Below are 8,839 nucleotides of genomic sequence, written 5' to 3'. Positions count from 1 at the left end.
ATAGATAGATAGATAGATAGATAGAGAGTTAGTTAGATAGAGAGCAATAGTGAACTGCAGATAGGATGTGATTTATAACCTTAATAGGCCAATCATGTGATTTGCTCTAGAACTGTCAGTTATCAGCTGTATCTGTTAACATGTCTACTGACCTTATAATGTAAGCTTATTTTAACCTAGATGATAGATAGTTTACAGTATAAATAGATTATAAATAGATAGCAATGGCAAAATGCATATGGAGGTGATTTTTCACCGCAGTATACTGACCGTGTGACTTGTTACATCATAAACAGCCATTGTGATGTCACTCAGCTTTGGTAGAAAGGTCACCATTTTGTAGGGAACTGTCAGTTATTAACTGTATCTATCAACTGTATCTACTGATATGACATGTCACAAAGTAAGGTATGCTTATTTTAACCAAAATGTTATATATGAAAATAATGTTAGATAGATCAATAGATCAAAACCTCAATAGGCTGATCATGTGACTTGCTATAAAACTGTTATTTATTAAGTGTATCTGTTAATATGTCTACTGATAGATAGATAGACAGCGAATCATGACATCACACACGCCGCACCATTGACAGAGGAGCTGGCCGCAGAACGGAGAGGAGCAGCCAGAAGATGCAAGAGAAGGTAAGTGTCTATGGGCTGCAGGGGGCTGTATGTGAAGGTTGGCTGGAGAGTCAGAAGGGATACTGGCTGGAGAGACAGAAGGGGAGGCTGGGGAGACAGAAGGGGTGCTGGCTGGAGAGACAGAAGGGGTGTTGGCTGGGGAGACACAAGGGGTGCTGGCTGGAGAGACAGAAAGGGTGCAGGCTGGGGAGACATAAGGGGTTCTGGCTGGAGAGATAGAAGGGGTCCTGGCTGAAGAAACAGAATAGATGCTGGCTGGGGAGACAGAGGGAGGCTGGCTGGAGCTGGAGAGACTGCAGAGCTGGAGTTGCAGAAACACAGGGGGGGAGGGACTGCCTACTTTGACAGTCCCAGGCCCCACAATTTCTGATGTGCAATGCACTGTGTGTTCTGTCCCTTTTCTATCATAGCCAGTATGAACTTTTTTCAGCAGTTTGTGCTACAGTAACTCTCCTGTGGGATTGGACTAGAAGGCGCCTTCTCTCCCCACACGCATCAATGAGTCTTGGCCGCCCATGACCCTGATACCGTTTCACTAATTGTCCTTCCTTGGACCACTTTAGGTAGGTATTGACCACTGCATACCTCGAACACTTACCTGCCATTTTGGAGATGCTCTGATCCAGTAGTCTAGCCATCACAATTTGTCCATCAAAGTTCCTCAGATCCTTATGCTTGAGTGTTCACTTGCTGCCTAATATATTCCACCCAAAATAATCAATGTTATTCACTTCACCTGTCAGTGGCTTTAATGATATAGCTGATTGGTGTATGTTTACCAGTTTCTAGGTAAATAAAAATAATGAAGTTGAGAAAAAAGTAATCATTAAGGTAAAAAAATATGAAAAATCTACCCTTATATCCATGTAATTGTTAGAAGATAACATAGCCTTAGAAATACTATAGGTTTTATGTCAATTTACTTTTTAAATTGTAATAAGTGAGAAATATATGAATGTGCTACGGTCCACTGTGGGTGATGGTACTACAACCCCCAATATGAGCAAAAACAAACAAACAACCAATTACCCATTGACTCAGCAATGAAATTCATTGGAAACAAATCAATATAGAGATTAAATTAACATTCACGACAGATTAGCTTTCCCAATTCTCTGTCTCAATACTGGTCAGATTAACGAGAACTAGAAATGTAAAAAGTAGATCCTTAATAGTTACATTTAGCACCTATGGATAGGAGTGCCACCTAGTGGGAGGAAAATGTATTCACCAAAATAAAAAAAATCTCTCATCTATGTTATCTGCAGACTAAAATACCACAATTGCTAGCTGGCATGAAATTTGTAGCAATCCCATGTTTAGTTTTACAAAAATTAAATTATGTGAAATGGTGCACTTCATTTGCAACAATAACTACAGATTGTTGACTGATACAATTTAATGTTTCAATTCAGCATGCAGTGTTACAGTGTTACACTTGCTGTATGTGGAACAACATTTTTTTTATTATACAATGGAATTATGGAGGTTTTTGCAAAATTCTTAAATTAGTAGTAGTGGACATCTCTATGCTTGCTGTGCGTTTGCAAACAGCATATTTTCGCAGAACAACTGCATGCGATTACGCTGCCGCCATCGCTAAAGCGATCTGTGATGAATCAGGCCCTATAAATGATCTCCTTTCACTTTTTAAAAAAATATTTTATCATTGATCATCTGCACAATACCACACACATCCCTTGCTCTATATGCAATTATTATTTATTCAGATTTATTTAAATAAATTAGTACTACAATGTTAGAGGAGTGTTTAACATGTTATATGTTTCTAGAATAAATCCTCTTTGGAAATGTTATAAAATACTGTCAGTATAAAAATTCTTAACATTTTGAAGCCTCCTCACAGTAATAGGAAGGTGCAGTAACCCACAGTGTACTTTAGGTGGTGCTCAGGGTTTTAGATATTTTTTATTTTAAAGGCTACTGTACATACTGTTGCTGGTACCGCTGATTAGGTGATTGTTACATGATATGTTTAGGAATGGTTTACCAACTATTAGTGCTGCAGTATCTGGTTTGCCAGAGTGGCTGGGATGCGGTACAACCACAGAACAGGTGCTAGAAGGTCCAGCGGTCGCTTATGCAAACTACTGGTGTCGGACGTGTTTGCAGTGAAACCTGAGAGAGATGCTTCTTAATTTCATGAGAAGCCTGAGCATCTTGTGTGGCCTGTAAAGGTTGTCTGCCGTTAGCTAGGCCCGATGGTATTCTCTGTTTATCTTTTCAAATTTCTTATTATATAATTTTCTGTGAAATAATTCAGTTTATTTTACTGTGATAGGAATATTTTCCATAGTAACTAATAATATTTGCCTATTGATTTGCTGACTTGTAGAGAGCTGTTTTACCGTTCTATCAGTGATTCATACTCCTTCCATTCATTATAGGAATAATTATTTCAGTTACAGTAATACATTAAACATAGGCTCTGCTGTGGTGTCTAATTTGAGGATTGTGGGCTTGATTCAGACCCGCTCGCGAGTGCAATGTGCTCGCAAGTGGGTCAATGGTGGCCCAGTGCGCATGCGCACGATGGAGCCGGCTCCGTCATGTGCATGCGCGAGACCCAGATAGCGACAGGCAAACCGTTGCTCCGGATCTCGTACCAAAGGGGGCGTGCTGTCATGTTGAGTGACAGCACGCCTCCTTTGGTGGGCGGGCCGGGGGAGTGGCTGCCCAAACGAAGGCGTTCCCATGTGAACGCCTCCGTTTGGGGGCGGCCCCACTGAGATCACGAGTGATGTCAGTGGGGTGATGTCAGTGGGAGAGATTTCGGCTCTGTTTGAATATTAATTTCCTATAGATTTGCAGAAAATGTTACTGTTATAAGTATAGTCTAACGCAGGGGTAAGCAAGTTGAACATCTGGCACCAAAGGAAAAAAAGTGCTACCCTTGCATAACATGGCCATTCTAAATCCACCAACTCTATGGGGGGAATTCAATTAGCCGCGATAAGCATAAGCCACATTTCCGCGAAAAACGGCTTATCGGGCAAATTTGTACTTATCGCACAATCCTATTAGCCACAACTTTTTTACAGGTGCAAATTCTCCATACTATTTGCCCAGGTGCATTTCAAGAGAGAAGCTGGCCCGCGTGCAATCTCTGGGCCTGATTCAGAGCCGGACGCTCTGACCAGAGCGCTCGCCCTGAATCAGTGCCCTCCTACCTATTATTGGAGTGGCCTCCTGGCCGCTCGCATAGCTGTGGGTGACTACCCACAGCTATAGCGAGTGGCCAAAAAGATGGTCGCGATGGTCAAGACCATCGTGACCATCGGGCTTGCGATGAGACCCTGCGGTAGGGTCTCGCTGCCGCAAGCCCAGGAGTGCTTTTGGCTCTATCAGAGCCAAAATCACTCCCACTGACATCGCTAGTGATGTCAGTGGGGCCGGACCCACTGCAGCAACGCCCCCGGCACGCCCACCAAAGGGGGCGTGCTGTCAGTCACCATCGACAGCACGCCCCCTTTGGTGCGAGACCCATAGCCACAGCTTGGCTGTCGCTATGCGGGTCTCGCGCATGCGCACAACGGAGCTCCCTCTGTCATGCGCATGCGCATTAGGGCACCATCGACCCGCTTGCGAGCGCTCAGCCATTTTCCAGATGATTTTGACAGTGCTGTAACGTGGGACTCCAGAGGCGGAGTGGTAGGTATTAAAAATATGGGTGCAGGGTGTGCAGTGTGGGCCCCCCTGGATTCAGGAGCCCGTGTGCCCCACACACCCTGCACCCACTATAGATACACCCCTGTGTTTGCTGCAAAAAGTTTTCACCTTAGTGCAAAACCCAATTAGCTAAAAATGTCAGGACTTAGGGCCTGATTCATCACGGATCGCAATTGCAACAGCAAATGCAGATTGGCCGATGGTGCATACCGTGCATGCGTATGCATCGCAGTGCGCAGGTCAACATTGTGATTGCATTGCGATCACGTACGCAGATACAAAGCCATCGCAGAGTGAGTGACGGGACTTCAGCATTTGGGGGTGGTGTCGGGAATGGGTGTGCATAAATTGGCCACTGCGACGACATATGCAGCTTGAGTACACACTGCGTGCGATGAGACAGGTCAGACTTGCTGCAATTCTGCATTGGGGGGCGATGTTAGTCGATGTTACCGATGCATATGCAGGACTGCAAGGTGTTATGGATTAGAAAAAGCGGTAGTGGGTGTCTCTATGCTGACGTATTCTGTCACTCAGAATGTCGGCGCCGGAATCCGGACACCTGTCAGATTCCCGGCGCCAGCATAAGTAGCGTGGATGGTTAGGGTAGGACACTAGGTGGAGGGTTAAGCATTAACGAGGGAGGGTTAGGTGTAGGATGTGGGGAGAGGGAAGTTAGGTTTAGGCACTAGGGGGGGAAGTTAGGTTTAGCCACCGGGGAGGGAAGGTTAGGGTTAGGGAGAGGGTTAGGCACTAAGGCCCTGATTCAGAGCCGGACGCTCTGACCAGAGCGCTCGCTCTGAATCAGGGCACTCCTCCATTAATATGGAGCGTCCTCCTGGACGCTCGTATAGCTGTGGGTCACCACCCACAGCATATACAAGCGTGCAAAAAGATGGTCGCGATGGTCTTGACCATCGCGACCATCGGAATTGCGAGGGAAACCCTGCGGTCGGGTTTCCCAGCCGCAAGGCCAGGAGTGATTTTGGCTCTATCAGAGCCAAAATCACTCCCACTGACATCACTAGTGATGTCAGTGGGGCCGGCTACAGACGGTGACATTCAGTGAGGGCGTGATCAGCCTACAGCCTAGGGCGCAGGACCTTGGAAGGTGCCAGCTTACAGGTGCAGTTTGCTGTTTAGTTTTAATGTAGCTACTGAGCACCCTTCACCACTTAGAACACAGGTTCTCAAACTCGGTCCTCAGGACCCCAAACAGTGCATGTTTTCCAGGTCTCCTCACAGAATCACAAGTTAAATAATTAGCTCCAACTGTGGATTTATAAAAATGTGTCAGTGAGTAATAAATACACCTGAGGACTGAGTTTTAGAACGACTGACTTAGAACATACCTGCGCCATGGTCCTTTCAGGTCGCTGACATCTTCCAATGATGCCATAACCCTCTCTGTCACAGACACGCTATGCAGACTTATACCCCTTTTCCATTAGCTCCAATAACCAGGGTTTTTGCATGTGAGCATGCAGCAACCCGGGCTATTGTGTGGTGTGAAAGGTCAAGTTTGAAATAAGCTGGGTCGATCGATCACGAGAAGGGTTGAACGCATACACCCGCCGCTGTAACCAGGCTGCTGGGCGGCGGGCTACAAGCCAGGTATTGAGCACCGCACCCAACGCTTGACCGGCACTGGGAACAGATACTCCATCCCAGCGCCAGCTACCCGCAGCCTCTGCTTACCCGGCACTGGGAGCAGACACAGCATCCCAGCGCCGGATCCTGATGTGTCCTGCAGGGGACACATGACTTCTTGTGCAGATGCTGGGATCAGCCCCTTGATCCCAGCACGGCTCTCCACATTTCCCCCCTTTTTTCCTTTGTAGTTCCTACAAAGTCTTCTTCCATCTCCATCGTCCGCGGGTCAGGGTATTCTATGGTCCCTTCAGCGAGGATCTGTTCGAGGGCCCAGCCGGGACCGACTATGACCCCACATTCCTTCTTCACTGGCTCCAGGCTCTCCATCTTCTTACCTCCTGACTTCAGTCTGCGGATCCTCTGTGGGAGTGGCAGCTCGGAGCTGCCACTCATGATGGGCCACCATGGGGAATTTCCTTGTAAGGGTGCCGCAGCCACCCACTCTTCTTCCAACTTGTCTGGGGCATCTTCACTGTATTCAGGGTGTGGCACTAACCACCACCCAATAGTGGATTCCTCCGGGGCATCCTCTCCCTCCCGGGTATCTGCCGACATTTTCCACAGATCCTCGTTGGGCATCGCCAACGGTCCCATATCCTCTTCGGGAACCAGTCCTCCCACAGCATCACAATCATCTCCTTCCCTGTCCATACAGACCATCACTCCTGGCAGGTCGTCACGCTCCAGGACTTCCTCCTCCGCTTCACAGAGGGCAATCGCCTGCGAGCACAGCTCCATTAGATTCTGCTATTTGCACTCCTGGGCACTCACTTCGCCCGGGTCTTCATCCACCTTCTCTTGATGGGCTGGACTATCTTCAGTTATGGCCGACGTCTTAGAGTTTGGATTCTTCCAGCATGGGGAGATCTTGGACCTCTTTGCCAATGGGTCTTCACGCTCTTCCTTATAGCATGGCATCTTCACCTCCCAGTCATCCACATCCGTCCTCTGTGGGCAAGGATTCTTCTCCACTGGGGCCTCTTCGGGGCATAACAGTGCCACTGCATCTTCCCAGGGACACTCATGGGCCAAGTGTCCCTGCCGCCGACACTTCCAACATGGGGGTGCTGTTGCCACCCTCTTCAATGGGCATTCCATCGCCATCTCCTTCACAAAGGGATCTCTACCCTTCAGCTCCTGCTCAGGAACAATGGGCACCTGCGAACGTAATTCCAGCAGGCTCTTCTGCTCCACTTCCCTGGCTTCTTCTAGCCATTTTTGGGCTCAGCCATCCAAGATCATCCGGTCTTCGTCCCACGGACAATCTTGAAGCTCATGTCCCTTCTCATTACAGAGCTCACACACTGGCTCCTTGGTCACCTTGTGCCGGAGTTCTTGGTGTTGCTCCACCTGCCGTGACACAGAAGATATTTCTGCTTTCTTCGGCGTTTCCACCCAGGGACAATCTGGGAGATCATGCTCTCGATCTCCACATCCTTCACAATGGAATTCTTCATCCTCCTGGTGCCATTCTTATTCGCATGGACAGCTATTATGCTCATGCCCATAGGTTCCACAGAGCATACACCAGGGTCCCCTCTTCACCGGGTTCTTCTGACCACATCTTTGAACCGCTTGATGGACCATCTGCGTGATCTCCAATGGGGACATTTCTTCGTCTTCTGTCACCATAACCTCACGTTAGGGACATTCACTGGCATAATGTCCCAGCTGCTGACATGTCTTGCAAGGGGTCACAGTGGCTTTCTTGCGCCCCTTCCCCCGGCGCTCTTCCTTGCCGCGCTGTACCGACCACTGCACCATCTTCATGATGTCTTCTCCCGACACCGTAATCCAGTCACTCTTGTCCTCACACGTCTGGGGATGGTTCCGCTCTGGAACTGTCCATAGGGGGGTCCTCTTGGCGGTGGTCCACATCGTGTCGTGATCCTGCCGGCTACGCCAAATGTAAGAGGGGTGAGGTGCAGTACCTGCTGCCGTGCAGGTGTACTTCCGTTCCTTTTCCTTACCTTGCATCGCACCCTCTCACCTTCAGGCCATGTGTTGAACAGACGGTCCTGGAACCCCCAAATAGAACATGGACATGATGACCTAGGAGGAAGGAGACGATGTGAGTACCGTCCTTCCTCACATCAACCGACATGTCCTACCGAACCCAGGGATAAATTCAGGTTTTAAGTGAAGATCATCACTGGCACTTTTGGCCTCAGATCCCGAGTTTTCACCTATCGGTACTCACGCACCAGGTGAAGACCCGTCCTTCCACCGGGATGCAAGGTTCACTGTCCACCCAGAAGGAAGGAAGGATAGGTAGTGACAAACAAACAGGGAGAGACAGTACACACAGATATTTCTCACCGTGTCCACTCTTGCTCTTCATCTGCTCACTCGCCTACAGGTCCCTGTAAGGGGATACACACCACAGCCGTGCAGGGCCTAAACCTATGTCACGCAACTACACATATTAAGACAACATAGCACTCAACATACAGTGTGTGTGTGTGACATGTATAACAACTAAACTTTTACCCTGCACAGAACACCAATCACAGACTATAAGTACACAAGAGCAAAACACGGTGCTGTCCCTTTAAATGACTTACTGATCTCGCGCATGCGCAGGGACATTCAAGATGGCGCCGTCCGGCGTTTGTTGCCGGAAATATCATAAATGGTGGTGTTATTAGGCTCTACACTATAAAAGGGGCTCACAGTGAACATTTCTTTCATCCTCCTGACGAAATCCAACCCAGTGAGCTGGGTATAAGTGACGAAACGCGTTGAGGTGGTGTGCGGTTATCCTATGCCTAGTGTCTCTATATGAGACCCACCTACTTTTAATGTAAGAACTTCTTTTGTCTTTCTGTTTGTTTATTTTATTTTGTTGCAA

General features: G+C 47.9%; 1 pseudogene; it reads right to left on the bottom strand.

The window, feature by feature from the left end:
* Window positions 1-6,120: 6,120 nt before the first annotated feature.
* Window positions 6,121-7,866, bottom strand: LOC148523734 (uncharacterized; annotated as a pseudogene).
* Window positions 7,867-8,839: the final 973 nt, after the last annotated feature.

The sequence above is a fragment of the Taudactylus pleione genome, unplaced genomic scaffold, assembly GCF_031769625.1.
Source record: "Taudactylus pleione unplaced genomic scaffold, aTauple2 ptg000128l, whole genome shotgun sequence".
Classification (NCBI taxonomy): Eukaryota; Metazoa; Chordata; class Amphibia; order Anura; family Myobatrachidae; genus Taudactylus; species Taudactylus pleione.
This window is presented reverse-complemented; position numbering and strand designations above follow the sequence as displayed.